Consider the following 25260-nt stretch of genomic DNA (forward strand, 5'->3'; position numbering starts at 1 on the left):
TATAAAAATTTAGAATAAAACGAAGTTGAAATAGGTAATATATAGGTTCCATAATTTACAAGATATGCATTTAGCACATTTCTTTGCATTTATTCAAATAACTTTTATTTTTTATTATGGACATTAAATTTTTTTACATTAATAGAAACTAGATACAATTTACTATAATCTTGTAAAAACTCTTATATACATTATAGTATTAAATTTTTGAATTATTTGTACTAGAAATGCAGGTTTTAGTATTTCCATTATTTGCAATATATGGATTTTTGAGTATTCTTTACTTTTTTTCAAATAACTTTTGATTTTCTTCTCAGGCATCAAAATTTGTTAGCATTAATAAAAACTAGATAAAATTTATTTAAATCTTGTAAGAACTGTTATGTACACTTAGATATAAAAATTTCAAATAATTCGCAGTTGAAACGAGGACTTTATTATTACCATATGGATTTAGAACATTTCACTTTTCTTCAAATAACTTTTATTTTTCATTTTGGACATCAATTTTTTTTTACATTAGTAGTAACTAGATAAAATTTACTGAAATCTAGTAAATGCTGTTATATACATTTTAATATTAAAATTTTGAATAATTCGTAATTGAAGTGGACTTTAATTTATTAGCAATTTGAAAATATGGATTTAGAACATTTCTTTGCATTTCTTCAAATAACTTTTAGTTTTTATCTAGGACATAATAATTTGTTCACACGAGTAAAAAACTATATAAAATGTATTAAAATCTAGTAAAACATATTATATACACTCTGATATTAAAATTTTGAATAATTTGTAGTTGAAATGCAAACCTTAATAAATTTAATATTTTTGATAATTTGTATTCTTTCAGAGTTTAATTATAAGTATGTATGCAAATATGACATCAAATCGTATAAAATATTAAAAAAACTTTTAAAAATCTCAATTCCTAAAATTCCTCGTACATCTATGTATATATCACTTATCCTCTTCCCCAAAGATTTATATTCAGAGTTTGTTTTTGACCTAGATTCGATTACGCTAAAATATACACACATCTTCTAGAGAACCTCCTAGAACCTTCGAACAACGACGGTCAGAGGTTCATACAACTTGCCAATAGTATGAGATTTTCCATACACAGAAATCAATAAATAATAATCTTTCATTTATCATCGTGTATGATAAATTTATCTTGCATGCGAAATACAAGCAAATAGTGGGAGTATAGGGTCGATGATGGTCAAAAGTCGGTCTGGGGTAAATGATAAATAAATATACAGGGACATATCAATTTTTTGTAAGGTATGCCAAAATGTTCAGAAACCTCCGAAACGTAAATTTATGCAAATATTTCATTTCAAATTTTTGGACAAATACTATAACTTATACTATAAAATTAGGGTTTATACAAAACCGACATTTCAGAAAACCGGTTTTCGAATTTTAATTTGCTAAAAAACCGGTTTTAGCCGGTTTTCGAATTTTATATAGAAAATCAATTTTTGCTCGAATATTCTGTAATTTATCCGCAAATTTAGTGTATATTAGAGTAGTATTTGACTGAATTTATTTATTGCTCAATTTTGTGGATAGTAAACAAAGTTATTTTAATTTTAATTAGTAGAACTAAAAAATAATAGTTTATATTAATTAAATATTTTTGAAAATAATTATTCATTATTCATGCATCATTTTCACATATAAAAATGAAAATATTTTTATGATAGTGAAAGGAAAGTTTTCGAATAAATAAAAATAATACATTTTTAAAAAAAATAAAAAAAAGATACATGTTGATACATACTTGTTAATATCAATTTTAGTTTTAAAAACAATTAAACTAAACTCGGGCATTGCCTATTCCGAGCAATTTAATTAATTAATTTAATCATTCTAATTGTTTTTTTTTGTTTAATAAAATATGATTTAAAAAAACTGAGAACGTCTATCGAATTGCTACAGAAATAGAAAATACTCTCATACTTGCGACTAAATTATGATTAATTGTTTTTAAAGCCTGATATAATAATTCTAAGCTTTTTCTTATTTTATTTGTGGCTTCTAGAGTTTAAAACTCTTTTTTTTTAATTTAAGTAGAGGAAGTTACTTTTTCAAGAAAAAGTCACACTGATTTAAATTAAAATATTCTCTATAAAATAAAAAATTAATAATAATTCTGTATAAAAAATCTAAATTAATATATACAAAACCTTTCTTTTGACCATTGCAAACTGATAAGATATCAAATGCTATTGAACCAATATGATTTTAAGAATCAAAACGCTTTCATCTATCTTTTATATTTGGCTGTATTTGTCATTTTCCATTTATACAGTGAAAACCGCCTTTTTTCACTAAAAACGGTTTTCGAATTCCAAATTTTTGCCAAAAAACCGGTTTTTGAAAACCGACAAATCTATATAGGATGTTAGTTATATTCTGTATTTTTGGCTAAAAATGTGTAAAAAAGTGTAAAAGTTACACATAATTGAATAGACATTTAGGTGTACTTAAACATTGACCTCAAACCAATAAATAAAAAAAAATTCATTTAAAAAATTAGAAAGAGAAATTATTAAATTTCTCCCAAAAAATAAGTTGGAAGTTTCTGTTCCCCAGGTCTCGTTCCAATGCTAAATTTATTCCCGACTACCTGCTTTACATGTAGATACATAATATAATATTATTTTATACAGCAACCAACATGTTGTGTAAGATTTATTTAAGTGAGGTCGATTCTTGATTTATCCCTGTGTGTGCTCTCTCTCTGGACTATCGTAGATTTAATATCAAGCTTCTTATGCGATATATTGGTTTGAAATAATTTATTTGGTTGCAGCATTCGGAGGATTGAAATTTATTGGAAAGATTCGAAGATTAACTTGTGGTTCAATACAAACTTGGAGTTCCAGATTTTTTTTTACATTTACAAATTTGTAACTCAATGTATATCGACATTATCGAGTGGTAAATTCTGATTCCTCGAACTAAAACAAATATCCTCGCCGATACAGACATATGCGACCAAACTAAGCGATTATGCACATGTTGTGCTCTCGATATTACGCTCTTATTACGAACTATACAACCTCTCTCCTAGGATTTCTATATATTCCCTCTACTCAAGTGCAACTCCTATACTCCTCTACACTCTCTCAATACCGAGTGAACTCGAATTGAGAGGATAGGGGACACCGGGGAAATATGGTAAATGACATATTTAAAATCATCATGGTAAATAAGTATCGGTGTGTATTGAAAATCTGTCTTGTACTGAAACTATAAAAGCATTTTTTTAAATTACAATGTTTGTTACAACTGCTAAATATTTAACATCTAGTAACAATAATGAACAAAATAACATAAATTTAATAAAAAAGAGTACAGAATAAAGGATAGTATTTTCATTAAAATGATATCCGCAGTATGATGAATATGAACGAAAAGCAAATAATAATAATAACATTAATAAATAAAATAAATAAAATTTCCGAATTTATATTTCTATTTCTACCTATATATAACAGTTTTATTTTATAAAAATATTACTAGGAAAACAATAAAGTGGAATGAAAACAATAAGCTACAGCTAATAAATATAACAAAATAACAATATTAGAAATAATAAGATAATAATAGTAATAATATTAATATTAATGTAAGCGTTTACAGATGGCTTGTACTAAAGTTATAAAATATAAAATATAAATATAAAAGATAATATAAAATATTCTTATAATTTATGGAATAATAGAATAACTACATAAAACTTTTATTAAATTTACAATTTATGGAATTATTTTTACGTTAACATTTAAACAATAAATTTTTTTTCAAAACTTGTTGGAACAATTATATTCTAGTAATATATATATCGATCGGGGACATTTTTTACGTTTTTTTGAATATAAAATTTATTAATATTTAGTGAAAAATGTTATATACACTTGTATATTGAAATTTTGAATAAATCGTTGTTGAAATGCAGACTTTAGTATATGTATATAGAACCTTTTTTACTTTTTTTCAGATAACTTTTAATTTTCATTCCGGACATTATAATTTGTTTACATTAGTCAAAACCAAATGAAATTTAATAAAATCCAGTAACACCTGTTATATACACTTGTATATTAACATTTCGAATAATTCGTAGTTGTATACACTTTGATATAAAAATTTTGAATCAATCGTGGTTCAAATGCGGACTTTAGTATTTTGATAAATAGCAATATATGGATTTAGAACATTAATTGCTTTACTCAACTTTTAGTAAAAACTATATAAAATTTACTAGAATTTAGTAAAAACTATTATAAACACCCCATATTCAGAAATACTATATATTTTTTTTTAATTCTTCAGTATATATTGAATTTATATCCCAAGCATTTTATGTAAAGAAATATTTTTAATTTCAAACAAAGCGATAGATTTTATCATTGTAATAATAACTCTAAAAAATAAAATAATGAGTTAATTTGCCAATCCATCAATAGTAGTTAAATGATATTTTAATTTTTAATCATTTTTAATAAACATAAAATAATTACTATTGCATAAGAAAAAATAATTTATTAGTAATAAAATTGTAAAATATTAAATAATTTATGGTTGAATTGCCTGAAACTTCTCATCAGTATTATTAATTATAATACTTATTATCAGAACAAAATATAACTAGCTGTAAGTGGAATTCTGTCTTGAGGCAATTATGGCATCGTGCCTTAAGGCAAATTGCTGGAACTTCCCGCACCGTAACGAAATGTTCGAGGAATACTGAATGTTTTCAAATAGATTATTATAAATATTGTAACATAAACCGAATTGCAGAGTTGAAATTATTTCTAAAGTATATTAGAACTATAGTCAGAATTAAAAATAAAATCTGAAATATTTTCGATATACAAAATACTAAAAAAAAAAAAAAAAAAAAAAAAAAAAAAAAAAAAAAATGGAACAAATTTTTTTTTTCAAATCAATATTTTGTTAAGACAAGCAGAAAGTTCTTTGAATCATTTAAATCGGACGCTTAGTTCTCTCAAAAACTGCCATTTTTTACATATTTAGCTCGTATCTTCGAAATGGCTGGGCCTGCCTTTGCCAAAAACTAATAAACACTTCTCCCAATCATTACTAATTGAATGTTTTTTAGATCATTCAAATCGGATACTCCGTTCGCTCAAAAATTCGATTTCTATTTTCTGCACTCTTTGCTCCGTATCTCCGAAACGGCTGGACCTGCCTTTGCCAAAAACTAATCAGCTCTTTTCCCAATCAATAGGATCGAATGTTTTTTGAACCATTCAAATCGGTTGATCCGTGCGCCCTAAAACGTGACTGGAAATTTGTATCCACACATACATACACACACACACACACACACACACATCCATTTTTTCTGAGGTATGCCAAAACGTTCAGAAACCTTCAAAACGTCGAGAAATGTAAAATTTTCAATTCCGATTTTCGGCCCATTACAATAACTTACCCTACGGGAAGTTAAAAATATTATTTAATGGTTCTATAATTCATTATTTAAATCGAAAACGTTTTTTAACTAAGTAAAAAAGTTATTTTATCTTAAGGTAATAGTCTACAATATCAATAGCTACTCGGATAAAAATATAATTTTTAATTCTCAAATGATGAATTTTGAAATGTTGCATTTTTCTGCTAATTTTAATAAAAAGTCTAAGTACAACTAAGATAGTGGTTCGACTTAGGAAATGTGTTCAGAACTGAAATTTTTGGAAATGTTATATTTTTCTGCCAATTTTGATACTAAGTCGTATCTGGACTACAAAGGCAATGGGATTTTTTAAAAATGTTGCAATTTTCTGCTAATATTCGCTATGTCTAGGTACGACTTGGGTAACTGTTTTTTTTTAAAAAGACCAAGAATGATTTAGGCTGTGGTACGACTTAGGCAATAGAATTTTTCAAAAATATTCTAGATACGATTTAAGCAGTGGTACGACTTAGAGAAAGGAATTTTTCGAAAACGTTGCATTTTTCTGCAAATTTTGCCAAATCTAGTAATATATATATATTCCTATAGAATTTTTCAAAAAAAAGTCTAGATACTTAGGCTGTAGTAGGACTTAGGCATTGATACGACTTAAGCAGTAACGACTTTAGCACCATTACCCTATTCATCACTATGAATGATCTACCGTAACATGTTTAATCAATTGATTAACACAAAATGTTCCTATTTCCTCTGTTTTCCCCTTAACTCTAATGCCCGCAGTATTAGCGATAGTCAAAGTGCAACATTAGGATATTATGCCATGTAGTTAATACTGTGTGATGAACATCTTTGCCTTTACAGCTGATACTAACATACATATATGAGAAGATGAGGATGAATTATGGTTAGACGAGCAAATAGATTCATAATGGATTATATCTCAGAAGACGACGAGGATCATATGATCATACAGGAACAGATTTCATAAACAAGGTGAGACGATGGTCAGAACTTTAGATGTAAATATTCTATCGAATTACCATAAGTCCTTTACCCCGATTTTATGTCGGTCAAAATGGAAGATATTAGTAGATATCTCGGTCTGGTGAAATTATGTTACAGCTACCTTTCTAACTGTTTCTGGTAATATCAATAAACGGATTGGGATCGGAAGATACACACATGGTGTAGATGTAGGACTTCTTCAGTCGAACGATTAGTCATAACGTTTTATGACCAGACGTGCGTTATATCGAACGTGTTATAGGACAACTCGTGGTGTAGAGAGAAATATTGAAAATTTTGAAAAAAATCGAAAAAGCTTTAAAAATGATGATTGTTAGTAAAATTTGTCCGAGGACATGTCGGCTAAGTGATAGATCATTTGTGAAGTTAAATAACTTTTGTCAGGTTTCCTGTAATTCCAAAATAAAGGTCTAGTTGCTAATAATTTTAATAATTTGTTCAAAACATAAAATTTTAAAAATGCACGATTATAATATATACTTGTAAGAATGAAATACTAAAATAACAGCTCTTAACTATACATAGTACAGCCAGTGTATTTTTTTCAAAACGAGATTGTTTCTACATCAAGAATAATTTGCAAGTTCTCATACAAGAAGCAAACATATTTTCCAAAAATTATTGTAAAATTTATTAGAACGTATAAAAAAAACTTATCAAACTTATTAAAAATTATTATAAAATTCATTAATATTAAGATGTATGCTTTAGCAAATAACATACTAAAGTTTCAGCACTTAACTATATATAGTACAGCTTGTATACATTTTTAAAACCCGAATATCTATATTTGCAGTTAACATGTATAGACAAAGTTGTGAGTAACAAATATTTATAAATCGTCTAAAACTTCAATAAATTGTTCAAGAAGATAACATTTTATAAATTTACACTTATAGTCTTATTGAAAAAAATATTGTGTAATATTAAAATGTATGCTTCAGCCAAAAACATACTGAAGTTTCAGCACTTAACTATATATAGCACAGCCGGTATAAATCCTTAAAAACGAGAATATATTAATTACAAGTGGACAAAATTTTAGAATGTTGTGAAAAACATTACTAACTTTCTCAAAAACAATAATATTTAAGTATGTACACTTATAGTGCATACTTTTGGGCATACTATACTAAAATCTCAGCTCTTAACTATCTAAAGCACAGCTGGTATAAAATTTTAAATTTAGAATTTCAATATTTTAAATTAACAGTTGTAAGTGAAAAAATTTGGTTAATTGTCTAAAAACTTTAAGAATTTGTTAAAAAACATAAAATATTGTATATGTCAACTGATAGTATATACCTTCAAGAATACTATACTAAACTTACAGCTCTTAACTATAAATAGTACAGACAAAATGAACTTTTCAAAACATGAATATTTTCATATATAGAATAATTTGCTGAAGAAGTGGTTTCATAGCCAAACAAAATTTAAGATTGCCATTGAAAACTTTACTAATTTCTTTAAAAACACAAAATTTTAAGTATGTACACTTATAGTGCATACTTTTAGGAATACTGTACTAAAATTGCAGCTCTTAACTATATATAGTACAGACGAAAGGAATTTTTCAAAACATGAATATTTTTACATATAGCATAATTTGCTAAAGGAGTGGTTCCACAGTCAAATAAAATTTAAGATTGTCACTAAAAACTTCACTAATTTCTTCAGAAACACCAAAATTTAAGTATGTACACCTATAGTATATACTTTAAAAATACTATACTAAAATTACAGCTCTTATTTATATATAGTACAGACGAAATAAATTTTTCAAAACATGAATGTTTTTACATATAGAATAATTTGCTGAAGAAGTGGTTTCGCAGCAGAACAAAATTTAAGATTCTCATTGAAAACTTTACTAATTTCTTCAAAAACACAAAAATTAAGTATGTACACTTATAGTGCATACTTTTAGGAACACAGTACTAAAATTACAGCTCTTAACTATATATAGTACAGATGAAATGAATTTTTCAAAACATGAATATTTTTACATATAGCATAATTTGCTAAAGGAGTGGTTGAACAGTCAAATAAAATTTAAGATTGTCACTAAAAACTTCACTAATTTCTTCAGAAACACCAAAATTTAAGTATGTACACCTATAGTATATACTTTTAAAAATACTATACTAAAATTACAGCTCTTAACTATACATAGTAAAGACGAAATAAATTTTTCAAAACATGAATGTTTTTACATATAGAATAATTTGCTGAGGAAGTGGTTTCGCAGCAGAACAAAATTTAAGATTCTCATTGAAAACTTTACTAATTTCTTCAAAAACACAAAAATTAAGTATGTACACTTATAGTGCATACTTTTAGGAACACAGTACTAAAATTACAGCTCTTAACTATATATAGTACAGATGAAATGAATTTTTCAAAACATGAATATTTTTACATATAGAATAATTTGCTGGAGAAGTGGTTTCACAGCCGAACAAAATTTAAGATTGTCATTGAAAAGTTTACTAATTTCTTCAAAAACACAAACATTTAAATATGTACACTTATAGTACATACTTTCTGGATTACTGTACTAAAATTATAGCTCTTAACTATTTATAGTATAGCTTGTATAAATTTATAAATAAATTTTTAAAACTCGAATATCTATATTTGTAGTTAACATGTATAGACAAAGTTGAGAGTAACAAATATTTATAAGCCGTCTAAAACTTCAATAATTAGTTCAAGAACATAACATTTTATAAATTTATACTGATAGTACATACATTTAAGAATACTATACTAAAATTACAGCTCTTAACTATATATAGCACAGCTGGTATAAATTTCTATAATATGAAATAGATAAAGTCGTTTTTTGACGGTCACTTCGGTAGTTACTAAAATATTTTTTTCTTGATATATATATATATATATATATATATATATATATATTTATATATATATCCTTTCCTCTCATTTAAATTTGTTCTCCCAAAATCAATCTTTTCACGGTCAGTGGAATAAATCAATGTACACACAACACTAAACACATCAATTCGGAAGGCGGGTTTTCCCAAAATGCTTTTCCGAAGGGAAACGTCGAATATTCCTAGATTTCCTCATGGTCTTTTGGTCCTTTGGTCCTTTGGTGTGGCCCACAGATATTCACGTGAAACTAATGACGGTCAACGGGATATACGCGAAAATCCCATGATCAGGTTACAGGAACGAATTGTAATAGAATAATTGTCATATGGTAAAAAAGATGAAGAAAAATTTATTTTAGTGCTTCCAACACTTTTGAACTTGTTTTTGTAAAAACCATTCATTTTTTTGGCAATAAACTTTATTTGAATTATCGTTGCAAATTAAAATTTTAAATTAATGAATTTTGGACAAAATTACGAATTGTGAGTGAATCGTTCAAATTTGTTCCAACATGTAATTATCATATATCATTAGAAGCTGATAAATTATCTACAAATCTGCATATAACAATTTATAGATTTTGAAACAAAATTATATTGAAAAAAATGATCAAACTTAAAAAGTGAATATTCTGTTGCTTATAGCAGATTTTGCACCAGGCTTCATTTTTTCAAATTGATGTTTATATTGTTTAAATTTGTTTCAACACATATATACTATTATTGTTGAATTAGCAATGAAATTATCTATTAATCTGTATATAACAATTTATGACTTTTGGAACAAAATTATGTGGAAAAAAATGTGCAAACTTTAAAAGTAAACTTGTAGTTATTGCACTTGGATAGATTCTTTTAAATTTATGTTTATACTTTTTAAATTTGTTCCGACATAAATGTATTATTATACATCGTTTAAAAGCTAATAAAATCATCTATAATCTAGTACATAACAATTCATGACTTTTGGAACAAATATTATATTTGAAAAATTGTTCAAACTTCTAAAGTTAAAAAGGTGTTTATAGTTGATTTTGTACCTGGTTACATTTTTTCAAACTTACGTTTAAATTTGTTCCAGCACACATATACTATTATACATCGTCAAAAAATTATTAAAAGTATAAATAAATCGGTATATGACAATTTGTGACTTTTGGAACAAAATTAAATTAATAAGGATGCTTAAATTTCATGATGCAAAAATATTCATTTTCGATTTCTGGTCCATTGCTATAATTTTCCCTACACGAAGTTAATTAAGATATATTTTTCTTAAACAATAATATCATAAATAGTCAATCAGAGCGTTTTATAATTCTATAAGACTACAAAATTAATTTTTTCGTCGCTAATACAAATTTGTTTCCCATGCGTCAACGTTTTCCCAAGAAATGTCTTTGACCTCGATCGGCACGTCGTTTGAGGTTGAGAATACACCCGCGCATTTACACGAAAGCCGGGATTTTTGGAAACAAAATTTTGTAGAAATATAAAGCTCTGGTTTAAAAATATATTATCGTAAGTATGCAAAATATATCTGACCTAGTTGAAAGTGGCATTTAGCCTTAAGGCAAGTTGCATGAACTTCCCGAATTGTGTAAGAATTGACTTAATAAATCGAAACAGAAATTTCTCAACTGTATAATTCAAAAATAAAGTTATCGCTTTCAATTGTAGACATAACATACTTTTTTCCAAATTTGGTCTCTTTCGATTCAGAATGTCTTGAAATGTCAGAAAATTAGTGAATCGAATTTTTTGATGAAAACAAACTTTTCCTTCGGGAAGTTAATTACATAAAATTTTAGACAAAATTGTATAAATTTTCGGCAGTGTTTTATCAAATGCGGTACTGTCCAATATGTATATATGTATATATACAATATAAACGTATATATTGGTATACTGCCCCTATGAAAAACACTAAAGATCTTATCCCCAAGATTGGCAAATCCATATAATACAGAGAGCATCTGTGCGCGGTCCATTGACCCATTTCAATGCCTCTTCCTATGTAATTGCTTGTCTCGTATCAAATTGTGTCGAAACACAAGGCAAAGGTAAAGGTAAGGTCAAAATATTAGATAATATCAAATTAATAATAACAACCCTTGAGTAAAGGACTCAACAAGATCTATACTTTAACCTAAGTATTATATATATTACTACTATTCATTTCCAATTTCCGTTTCCCCAGCTATTTTATTCTTGCCTTATTTATTTGCATGTAAATAATTCCCGGGTGTTTTAGCGAAGGCAAGTTGTTCTATCAAAGTTTCACAAGGGTGATTTATCGATTCGTTATTTAAATTTTTATAAGCTCCGAGGTATTTAGAATAGCAATATCGTACATCATGAATTATTGCGACGATACGGTCAGCGGTTTTATACCAAAAAAATAGATACCGGGTATATTTTACGTGTAAACCGGAAAAAATAATATAAAAAATTGCCAAAATTTGCATTGTGCGTATAGTCTACACGTGTAGTGAAAATTTTATAATTAACTCCATTTTTTATACGTATCTTACTATTATACGTTTACACACACACATACTTTTTCCAAATATGATCTCATTCGATTCAGAATGGCTTGAAACGTCGAGAAAACATAAAATTTGCAAATCGGATTTTTTTATGAAATCATAAACTTTTTCTTCAGGAAGTTAATAATTAATAATTAATAGTTAATGAGATTTTTTGTCCATTCTTAGGCTATACTATGATTTTATCAATAACTTTATTTTTCACAATTAAATATTAGTAAAATGTGCCCGAGCCGCCAGCGGTTTTCCCTAAAATGCATTTGACCTGATACGACGCGTTAAACCAGGTTGAAGTCGCAAACGGATTTGAAAACGCCGGACTATTTAAAATGCATAATTAGCAATTTTTTTAGTTAAAAATTTAAATGCAAAATTAATATTTGTACTTCAAAGTATAAGATATTATAGTTTTTCCATATATTGTTGTATGGTATAGTGTAGTGTTTCACATATTTACAGTAACATGTTTGTTTACAGGACATTTTGAATTATAGAAATATGTGTTTAATTTAATTGTTTTTTTTATATTTAATACAAACACTAGATTTTTCTGCATGGAAAAAAATCTAAATTATTTTTTATTAATATTTTTAATTTTCTGTCTTTTCATGTAAAAATAGCCTTAAAAATATACATTGAATCTTGATTGCTATTTTAAGAAAATAAAAACAAAAAAAATACAGCGATAAGTTTGATATTTTTACAATATACACTCTATACTCTATAGTTCTTGATAAAAACATCACAACTTATATATTATAATTGTTTCTAATTTTAATAATATAAATTCGGATTCTATCGACAGATTAAATATTTTCCTAAATATTAAATTAGACAGCTGTTTAATTTCTATATTGAACTAATTAGGTGTTACTGTATTACTTTATAGTCTGAATTCATAATTGCATCATTTAATATTTAAATTTTATTAAAATTTGCTCGTTTCTTCGACGGTTTTCCCTAAAGTGAATTTGACCTGGACCGACGCGTCAAATCAGGACTATTTAAAATGCAATTTTTTCATAATTAGCAATATTTTTAGCTAAAAGTTCAGATGCAAAATTATTATTTGTGTTTTGAAATATGAGATATAATAGCGTTATTGTTATTTTTTAACAGTTCATATAGATATCACAACTTTACTGTAACATATTTAAGGAAATCTTCTATTATGGAAAATACTTTTTAATATAATTATTTTTTTATATTTAATAAAGCGACAAAGTCTATATTTTGCTAAAATACTCTTAATATATCATAGTTATAAATGAGAACATCATAACTTATATATCATAAATTTTTCTAATTTTAATAAAATAAATTCGGAAGTCATCGACATATTAAATGTTTGCTTAAATATTAAGGTAGACAGCTACTTGATTGTCATTTTAACAAATTAGATATTATTACACTACATTATGGCCTGAAGTCATAATTGTATTATTTAATATGTAATTTTTTTTTAAATTTGCTTGTTTGTCCGTCGGTTTTCCCTAAAATGCATTTGACCTGGACCGACGCGTCAAACCAGGTTAAAGTCGCAAACCGATTTGAAAACGCCGGACTATTTAAAATGCATTTTTTTCATATGTAGCAATTTTTTGAGTTAAAAATTTAAATGCAAAATTATTATTTGTATTTTGAAATACAATATATAATAGTTTTTGCATAATTTATTGTAATTTTTAATGTAAATTACACACATTTACAATAACATGTTCAGGAATTTTTGAATCATTAGAACCACGTTTTAAATGTTATTTTTATATAATTATTCTTGTGGCATATGTTAAATCCTGTAAGAGCCTGTCAATAACATTTTTCAGAGTATTTCACTTATCTATATCCATATAAAAATCGTTTTTCCAATTCCTCTGTTAGGCAAACATCTCAGTTCGCAAGTTTGCAAGTCTTCGAAGTCTTTTCTCCAGACTTCAATATCCTATTTGAAAAGTGTTTAGATGTTTGCAATGACAAACACTATTTGCACATGAACCGAATGCAAAATGTAATAGTATATTTTTTACCAAATCGATAGATTAAATTACTCTTATTACTTATTAGCAAATTTAATTCTGTTAATCACGTTATTTCACAGATTAAGTTCTCTACATGTTATAACCCATTTTATTTCCCGAAACCCGAATCTTTTTTCCTCTCGCAATTTTCTTTGAGTCGAGTCGAGTCGTGTTACAAGGAAAACTTTCCATTGAACAAAAATAACAAGTTAGACTTCTGAAGCTATTAAAAATAAGTTAATTGGTCTTGTCGCTTCATGACTTGAAAATGAATTAAGTTACTTCTTAACAACTCCTTTTTATTTTTGGCCGAGGAAAAGGAAACAAGGAAAAATAATATGAGATACAAAAATATTGATGTATTTGTAATGAAAATGTTAATTATTGTTTTTCTAAAAAAATAAATCTAGTCTAGATTCTTAGAGTTGTCATACAAAGTCTATGTTACCTTTATTAAATTCATGTTGGATTTTCCTGTATTTTTATGATTAGGTAAAGTGTTCGTCCTTTCCAATTTAGAAAAAGATTTCTTTGCCCTCGTTTGTATAAAATTCTCTCAAGTGTTATAAATGTCTCCAGCAAACAGACTTTGCTGAATTTATGTTTTTCATGATGAGGATTAAGATTTTTCTAAGAAAAATATATGGAAATTTTGTACATATTTGTAAAATAAAAATTGGCTCATGATTTTGATACATTCAAATAATTTCTCTTATATTTTATCTTTATCTTGTTGTCCAGATGACCTAGTTTTAGGTCCAGGTGTTCGATACCAAAATTATTTAACCAAATATACACCTCGTTCGTTCTAATTATTAGTAAAGCAAACTTGAACGGCAAATAATTTAAACGGGCAAATACTATCGAGTTTATCGAAGTTTATATATATATATATATATATATATATATATATATACAGATATACAGATATATTCTGTAGTTTATGCCACTGGTCTCAATCAGTATTCATATTAAATTATATATGCAAAACCCACGGGCCGCACATGTGTAGAAATACAGGGTTGGTTATCAAATTTTGGGGCTGAATCAGCAAATTAGAGCTTAGAACACTAAATTGAATCTTTAGTAAAGCTTTAAGTGAATTTCTATAAACTAAATTTATTTTACGGTTTATTAAAAATTAATTTGCAATTCAAATGATTTTGTGTATTAGGATATTTTTTCAGTTTTTCTTAAATATCAATAAAATTTGTAATGATAAATCAAAAATCGTATATGTTATAAAATACCTTATAAAGTTCTTCATAATATTCCAGGCCCATGGATATTGGACATGAATAATTTTTGTAGTTTTTCGCAAATATCTTGAAATTTTGTTTGTATGTATAAACTGTTTTATACATAATTAAAAAGAGTAATAAGTTCTTTAAATTTTGGCATGATTAATTTTATAAGTCTTAATACAAAATTTAAAAAAATTGCAACAATTTGATAAAAAGTTATAATCACGTCGTGGGCATTTTCTTAAATTTTTGCAAATATTTTGAAATGTTTATATTAAAATTGTATGTGATTCAAAAGAGTATTAAATACTCTACAAAACAGCATACCTAGTTTTTTAAGTGCCTAAACAAAATTAATTAGAATAAAACACATTTTACGTCGAGCATCAAACAAATTTTTGTCATATTTGCAGGTTTTGTTAAAACATTTTAGAATTTAATATTAAATATGAATAATATTATACACCATTAAAACCTTTACAAAATTTTCCATAACATTGCATATTAAGGTTAATAAGTCCCAGTATAAAATTAATTAATATTTAAATTTGTTCTTTATTTTTACTGACTAGCCTTCACATGAGTATTATCCTGAACCAAATCCAATTTTTAAATATCCCGGTGCACTCGTTTTTTCCCCAATTTTTTTGACTAATTGAACAAATGTTTTATGTTTTTATTTTATCATTTGCCAGCCCTTTTGCCAAAGTTTGCAAATATAGGACGATGGAAACATTTTCCCATATGCATACAAATCCCATGGCTTCCGTGGAAGTTACCTACGTTTGCATAACAAAACATATTGGCATTTTAGATTGACAGAAACAGAAGTTTTTTAATTACTTTTCTTCAAAATAAGTCATACATATTTTATATTATAACCAAAATAAATATTAATAAATATAATGGATAGTTATATACTAATTTTGGGAGATCGCATATTGACAACTATTTTATACATCTATTTTTTTTAGTTAGTCTATGATTTTGTGTTTTATTGTTAAATAAATTCTAGAGCGTCTAAATATTAAATATAAATATTTTATTAATATTTATTCTCGAATACCATGTTTTCATATGATTATTAGACTTTTGTACGAAAATCACGTCCGTACATTATGTAACTCATTTTCTAGTGTATAGATTCATAGCTGCAACGATGTCTTTATATTGAAAAGCAAAGATACTTTACATATATATGGAGTAATATATCAGTGCTAGACAAGGATTCATAAAATTACAGAATTCATATTTATTTGATGTACAAAAAAAATTTGGAACAAGACACTCTTGGAATAGAATTTCTACTTCAATAAAAACTAAGGACAATAAAAATTAAGTTAATAAAAATAAGGGACAATTTTAAATATTAATTAATTTTTTACCAGGACTTATTAAACTTAATATGCAATACTATGAGGAATTTTGTAAGGTTTTTAACGATGTATAATATTATTTATATTCAATATTAAAATGTAAAGATATTTAGCAAAAACTCGAAAAAACGACAGAATTTGGTTTGATGCTTAAATTATAAAGTAATCTATTTTAACTAATTTTATTTTGGAACTTATGAAACTAGGTATGCTAAATTGTTGAGGATTTAATCCACTTTTGAATTATATACAATTTTAATATAAACATTTAATCAAATGAAGATGTTTGCTTTAAGAAAATGCCCACGACGTGATTAAAACCTTTTTTCAAATTATTGCAATTTTTCAAAAATTTCATATAACGACTTATGAAAATAGTCATGCCAAAACCTAAAGAATTTGATATTCTTTTAATTATGTATGAAACAATTTATAAATGTTTACCAAATTTCAAGATATTTGCGAAAAATTACAAAAATTATTCATGTCCAGTATCCAAGGACTAGTTTTCTTTTTATATGATCACATTTAAAAGCCTTAATTTATACTAATTTTATACAAAAATGATACAATTTTTTGTCATTATGTAGAGGATTTTATAAACCTTTTTATAGCATATACTTTTATTTACTTATTTCAAATTTTGCTGATATTTAAAACAAAATGATAAAATGTCCCAATTTCACTTATGCAAAATGCTATATCAGTATAATAATAATTTATTCAAAAAATTATAAAAAAATTATGGCAATAATATTCATATAATTTATTATACATCTTTTGAAAGCTTATAAAATTATCTATTATATGTCATAAATGGTTTTATGAGTTTTTGAAGAAAATTAATTAGAATTAAATACTTTATTATACATATACAGGAGAATGAAATTTATTTTGCATAGGACATTAGGACATTTTTCGGTTTTTGTTAAATATCAAAAAAATTTAAAATAATAAATTGATAAATGTACACCTTATAAAATTCTTCATGATATGCCATAAATGGTTTTATAAGTCTTCGAACAAAATTAATTAGAATTAAATACTTTATTATACATATATAGGAGAATAAATTTCATTTTGCATATGACATTAGAACATTTTTTCAGTTTTCGTTAAATATTATATAAAAATAATATATTAATACAGGTATATGTTATAAAGTACCTTACAAAATTCTTCATAATATGCCATAAATGGTTTTATAAAGTTTTGAACAAATTTAATCAGATTTCAATTCTTTAAACTCAAATTACGATTTCAGAATTATTGGTGTCAGGACCTGTTTTTTGAGACCTTATCGTGCCTAATTTCAAATAATTTTTTTCTATCATTTACCTTGGCCTTCAATGCTCTATTCGGCACGTTTCTCTATAAAATGTCTTAGAAACAGATTGAAAAACGAATGAAAAAAGATCGCATAAGCAGAAAACGAACATCGAACATTTCTGTCGTCGTATGAGAATATAAGAAGATGCTAGATCTGTTTTTTTTTTAGTTTTTTTACTTTTTTACTATTCCACCCTTTTTTCCCTTTCTTTTCTATTCTTTTGTAATATGTTCTCGCTTCATTCGGAAGATTTTGCACATGAATATGTACTTACGGAAAACGGGGATGCATTTTGAATGGATAGAGGAAAATTGATTAAATATTTTGGGACGAACGTGAAAAATTTATAGAAACATGTACATTATTATAAAAATTGTACCTGCCAATTGCAATAATAAAAAATATTTAATACAATGTTAAGCTTTTATTTACTAAAATACAGTGGATATTTAATAATCACAATTGTGAGTTTTACATTTTATTTAAATAAAATCCGTGCATTTATACTTTATGTTTTATTACAAAAATAATGGACATTATTGAAAACGTATTTACATGTTATTTTTTATCAAAAACAAACATAAGCTTTTAATAATGAATATATATTTAATGGAGTTCAATCTCTTTTGAAATACGATGAATGATTGTAATTATTATTTTTAAATGTACATTTTATTTAAATGGATATCAGAGGATTGTCCTATTATATTTTCAATATATATATATATATATATATATATATATATATGTTAAAGTAGTTAATTTTGATGTTGAGAAATATGAGTAAGTTCTTCAAGGGCATACATCAAATAAAAGATTTATTTGATCTTTTATTTGATCTTTGATTTGATGTATGCCCTGAAGAACTTACTCATATATATATATATATATATACTATATAACATATATATTATATAACAAATATGCTACATGTAAACTAAATAGTCACTATGGCAATTTACAAAAGAATAGGATTAATTTTTAATAGTTGAAATATGATTTTGAAATTATTGATACAATTAGTATATCTTTTTTAAAGTCTTCACTGTTCACCAAAAATAATTACAAGTCTTAACTAATTTTAATTTAATTGTAAAGAATCTAAAACTAAACCAACTATTTGTAAAATGTCACATCAAAATTGACAAAATTCTTTAAAAGTTTGTGGATTTTTGCTGATTGAAATAATATTTAGAAATTAATAATAAAATTAGTATAAATTGCTATCAATCTTCGCTATTTTATAAAAATACTTAGAAGTCTTAACTAATTTCAATTCAGTTGTAAAAAATCCAAAACTGAACCAACTACATTAGGTAAAAAATACTTTAAAGAGTGCTGTTACGTTCTTCATAAAGTTCGTGTAATTTTTGCAAATTGAAATCATTTTCAGAAATTAATTATAAAATTAGTATAATTTTTTAAAGTCTTCACTATTAAACAACAATACTTATAAATCTTAACAAAATTTAATTTAATTGTAAAAAATCTAAAACTAAACCAACTACCTATGGTAAAATGCCACATTAAAATTGGCATTCGCGTTCTGCAAAAGTTTGAGCATTTTTTACTAATTGGAGTAATATTTAGAAATTATTAATAAAATTAATAAAAATCTGTTGAAGTCTTCACTATTTTACAAAAATAAACTTACCAAATCTTAACTAACTTTACTTTCATTGTAAAAACGAAACTAAACCAACTACTTGTGGTAGAATGTCACATTAAAATTGGCATTCACGTTCTTGAAAAGTTTGTGATTTTTTTGCAAATTAAAATATTAATCAGAAATTATTTATAAAATTAGCAGAAATCTGTTGAAGTCTTCACTATTTCACAAAAATACTAACAACTCTTAATTAATTTTATTTTATTTGTAAAAAATTTAAATCTAAATCAACTACTTTTGATGAAGAGTTACTTTCAAAAGAGCACTTACGTTCTACCAAAGTTTGAGCATTTTTTATTAACTGTAATAATACATAAAAATAATTTATAAAATCAGTATAAATCTCGTACAATCGTAACTATTTAATAAAACTCTATTTTGCAATTACCAACAATGAATAAAAGTAAGAAAATCATTTCCTGACAAGAACACGACAATAAATACCATTAAACAAAATCTCGATCAACTCTACAAGAAAAATCAATAAAATATCTGACAAGAGCCACATTAACGGAGAAAAAACATAGAAAATCTTCGATGGCATGAAACAAAAACAGGAAAAAATATCTGGGAAAAAATATCCTGGCAAGGAAAAAAATCTTTCATGCATACGAAGGCGATGGTGGTGCTCGAATAACGAAATTCCATTTGCTTATATCTGTCAGAGTTGTCACTTGCAGAATTTTCACGTTAATAACGAACACCGAGATATATATATATATATATATATATATATATACGAGTATATATTATATTTCCATGAGATTTTATCTCCGCGGTCCGAGAAAATCATATTTCTGAATTACATTTTCTGATAGCCGTATGATAAGTTCGTACACGAGGATGTCCTGGCAAAATTATAATATATATTGCTAAAATAAAATTTTGAGATCGATCGATGCTAAATTTGAATATCAATCCCCCGAATAAATGCAGATTTTGCATTGCAAACAGACGTTTTGGAAGAGAATAAATAATGCTCAGATTGTTTTGTTTCACAGTGCGATATTTTTTTAGATCAATAAAATCGCAAAAAACATAAGAAAAATACAAACTTTACTTAGATTTTTATTTTTAAGAATATGCTATACGAATTAGATTTTTTGTATTAAATATTAGTATATATCAATTTCTTTTTCAATTGACCAAATATATTTGCTTTATAAAACAGTCAGATTTTCAAATTCATTACTGTTAATACATTTTTTAGACTACAAAGTATGATCGAAACGCACATAAATAAATCAAATTTAAATAAATTACATATCAATTTTATTTCGAATTGTCCAGAAATATCTCGTTATTGACACACATATTTTTTTTTAAATTTATGTGTCAAAATTATATGAAATTATCAATAATAACATTATGAATTGAAATTTCTAATATAGCCACAACTTAAGTTGAAGATAAATGCGCACGGTGAACAAATCAATTTTAAAATCGGTTCAGTAGTTTAGGAGCCCATTCGAAACAAACATCCTGTATAATACTCGTATATATATATATATATATATATATATATATATATATATATACGAGGTGTGTTCAAAAAGTACCCGGAATTACTAATAATTAAATTTCGCGGGTCTGGAGTGTCTGATTGTCAAAATTTTTTTTTTATTGTGTTGGTATACATGCCCCTAAAGTATGATGAAATTTTCAGCTATATTCACTGTTTACTTTGTCTGTGGTAGTCGCTAAGGTTCGACGTGTTTTTCTGAGCTCGGCGATTTTTACAATGGAAGAATTGAAAAGTCAAAGAATTTGTATTAAATTTTGCGTAAAAAATGAAATAAAGTGTTGCAAAGTGCAAAAATTCACCAGATATGGCTCCGTGTGACTTTTTCCTATTCCCAAAGTTGAAGAGACCCATGAAAGGACGGCGGTTTTCCTCGATTGAAGAAAATCGCTGAGAGTGCTCAAGGACATATCAAAAAGTGAATATCAAGGGTGCTTCGAAAATTGGAAAAAAACGCTGGCATAAGTGTATTATATCTGGGGGGGACTACTTTGAAGGGGACCACATTAATGTAGACGAATAAATAAATATTTTTTTGAAAAAACGAAAATTCCGGGTACTTTTTGAACAGACCTCGTATATATATATATATATATATATATATATATATATATATGTGTACATATATATGTGTGTATAGTATATAAGTTGCAAGTGCATTTGCGGCACCTCCTGACGGTATAATATGAAACCTAATTATTCCCGGAACGTTTGTGTACGGCGGCCGCGTTATATACGGCTATGAGGAAACACATCAACGATAGTCGTACTATATTGTTATATACATATATTGTGTAGTCAGGGAGCTATTTTTATGTAAAAATCTGCCAAAGGTAAAAAATCTTCACAAAACATATAAAGTTTTGCATAACCCTAATGTATTTAATTTTTATTCTCTCATAATTCACTATACTTATAATAATATAACACAGCAAACTTGTTAATTAATAGGCCTATAAATGATATATTTATATATTTTGGTTTAAGCGATACTTATTTTAGGGGCGGTGCGCGCGTTGCGCTTTAACCTCGATCGACGCGACGTTTCAGGTTAACGAATCGCGCAGCTTTAGGCAAAAGTCCGGACTTAAGAAAACTACTTTATTATTGTGTATAGACTTATTATTGTAGGATATTGTTTAAGGAATTTAACTGGCACATTTTATTCATAGATTTAGCATATTTTCTTACAGCTTTGTTTCATTAAAAGTTCGTATTTAAAGGAAAAACTAGACATTCTCTTCACCTCATACAAGTTTATTATTTAGGTTTAATAAAATACTATTTTTAGATAATATTTTTTGACAACCCTAGCTCTGTCTATCGTGGGCGTCAGGTTTTACCCTGGCCGGTAAATCGACCAGGTAAAATGGGTAAAAGTGGGTAAAATTTAGTAGAATGTGGTTTGGTGCGGTCGGCTATCTCGTGACTGCGGACGATTATTTTGTGAGCGAAACGAACTTTAAAAATATTACGACGGCGAGCGTGCTATTTAAGTGGCCCCTCCGTTCGAAGGAATTTGTATAAGTACATATATCTACACAAAAACACACCCCGATACACCTATACATAGATATATATATATATATATATATATATATATATATATATATCTCGTATATATGTATATATATATATATATATATATCTCGTATATATGTATATATATACGTATAGATAGATATTTACTCTAATCCACATAAGGGTATTATTATTTTCGGGGTTGATAGCCTCGGGTATTAGCAAATTTATTGGCACATATTTAACATCGATTTAGATATATATAATTGCATTCAATAAGTCAAGTATATATAATCTATATCCAATTATATTGTTTTAAAAATATTTATTATCATTGCTTTATCTTTGAAACAAAGTCTGTACTGTAAGAAAACTCCATCAACTTCTCGAATTGGTGGGTTAAATTTTTCTTAATGATGAATTTTATTATATAATTATAAGATGATTTTAAAATTTCTTTAAGTATTTTTCGCAAATTATTTATTACTTGCTTATTATGAATTAAGTAATTATGCAAAATAAATTAAAAATGTCCCTGCTTAGATATACTAAATTATTTTTGTTAAAATAGTTACCAAAAGAATTTTTGTCGATGATTGTTTTTTTATATAAAAAATAAAATAAAGTGTAAAATCAACAAGAATTCTTCAAACTACATGTGTTGATGATCAAAATTTTTACAAAGCATTAAAAAATGCAGTGGCTTTAAAATTTGTCAGAAGTATCAACATATATAAAATTATTGAATCTATCAAAAACCGATATTTAAGATTTATTGATGAATGTTTTTAATTGATGGTCTTCACATTATGATGTTTTTTTAATATGTCATTTTAATGAAAATATTTCCAAAAATGTAACAAATATTCTAAAACTATACATTACATGGAAATACTAAAGTCTGTATTTCAACTACGAATTATTCAAAATTTCAATATGTAAGTGTATATAACAAGATTTACCAGATGTTGGTAAATCTTATCTACATTTTACTGATGTGAAAAAAATATTATATTTAAAGAGTAAAATTTTAAGAGTAAAATTAAAAGTTATTTGACAAAATATAAAAAATGTGCTAAATCTTAAATTATGGAAATACTAAAGTCAGCATTTCAACTACGATTTGTTAAAAATTTTCATATCCAAGTGTATATATTTTTTTTTACTAAAATTAAATGTTATTTGAATAAATACAGGAAAATGTTCTAAATTCATATATTGCGAAATTACAACTACGATTTATTCAAAATTTCAATACCCAAGTATATACAGCAATTCCTACTAAAATTAATAAATTTTATCTACTTTTCACCAATATAAACAAATTATGATGTCCCAAGAAAATTCAGAGTTATTTGAACAAATGTAGAAAAATGTTCTAAATCCATATCTTGCAAATTATCAAAATGCTAAAATCTGCATTTCAACAACGATTTTTCCAAAATTTTAATATGCAAGTATAAATAACAGTTTTTACCAATATTTATCCACTTTTCAGCAAAGCTCCAGAAAAAAATCAAAAGTTATTAAAAAAATGTAGAAAAATGTGCTAAATACATACATTACAAATTATAGAAATACCAAAGTCTGCATTTCAATTGCAATTGGTACAATATTTCAATATGCTAGTATATATAATAATTTTAACTAGATTTTAGTAAATTTTATCTAGTTTTTATCAATATAAACGAATTATGATATCTAGAATGAAAATTAAAAGTTATTTGTAAAAATTTGTCTTAATAGGTTTTATGTTGTTTCTTCTGATCATAGTAGCATCTAAATCTTATGAATTATTTTAATAAATTGCATAAATAAAAACACATAATTTACAAGTATATATATATAAAGCTTCAACTTCAATTTCCGCATATATCACCGACTATTACACCATCAATTTCGACTCCTGTATCAGGTGAATTTTGCAGCTCCGATCGGTTCTGTTCGTTTGGAGCAAGTGTTAATATTCTCGTCGGATCGTAAATAGTGTGCTAAAACAATAAATCGTTTCGCAAAGTGTCAGGAGTTGATATCGATATAAATAATAACGATTTAATGTGTTGCCGGAGTACCGAATCCGCCGTTTGATAAATTGCCAAGCGATAAACGCGATTTGCTTTGCTGAATTTCCTAGCACTGAAAATTGATTGCAAATTGTTTGGAAGAGCCACAACAATTGTAGGAGAATAGACACAGGGCCATAGATAATATACATTGAGATTTGTGATCTAAAGTTTCCGGAATTTTTCTTGAAGAGAATGAGACGGTTGACGACACACTTGTCTTCAAAAGTTGCGACAAGAATTAAGGTCATTTTTTCCTTTCCCTCAAATAACTTTTAATTTTTATTATACACATTATAATTTGTTTACATAAGTAAAAACTAGATAAAATATTCTGAAATCTACTTAAAATTATTATATACACCTGCATATTGAAATTTTGAACCAATCGTACTTGAAATGCAAACTTTAGTATTCCCATAACATATCTATTAGAACATTTTTTTACATTTTTTCAAATAACTTTAAATTTTGTATCAAGACATTAAAATTTGTTCACTTGAAAACTAGATGAAACTTACTATCATCTAGTAAAACTTATTATATACACTTGCATATAAAGATTTTCGATAATACGTAGTCAA

The 25260-nt window shown here is 26.1% G+C and overlaps 1 pseudogene; it reads left to right on the forward strand.

Annotated features, from left to right (window-relative positions):
* Nucleotides 1–9535: 9535 nt before the first annotated feature.
* Nucleotides 9536–25260, forward strand: part of LOC113373309 — a 47976-nt pseudogene continuing 32251 nt past the window's right edge.

Source organism: Ctenocephalides felis, unplaced genomic scaffold, assembly GCF_003426905.1.
Source record: "Ctenocephalides felis isolate EL2017-DRISC unplaced genomic scaffold, ASM342690v1 CF-g0.4_SCAFFOLD_01604, whole genome shotgun sequence".
NCBI classification, from domain to species: domain Eukaryota; kingdom Metazoa; phylum Arthropoda; class Insecta; order Siphonaptera; family Pulicidae; genus Ctenocephalides; species Ctenocephalides felis.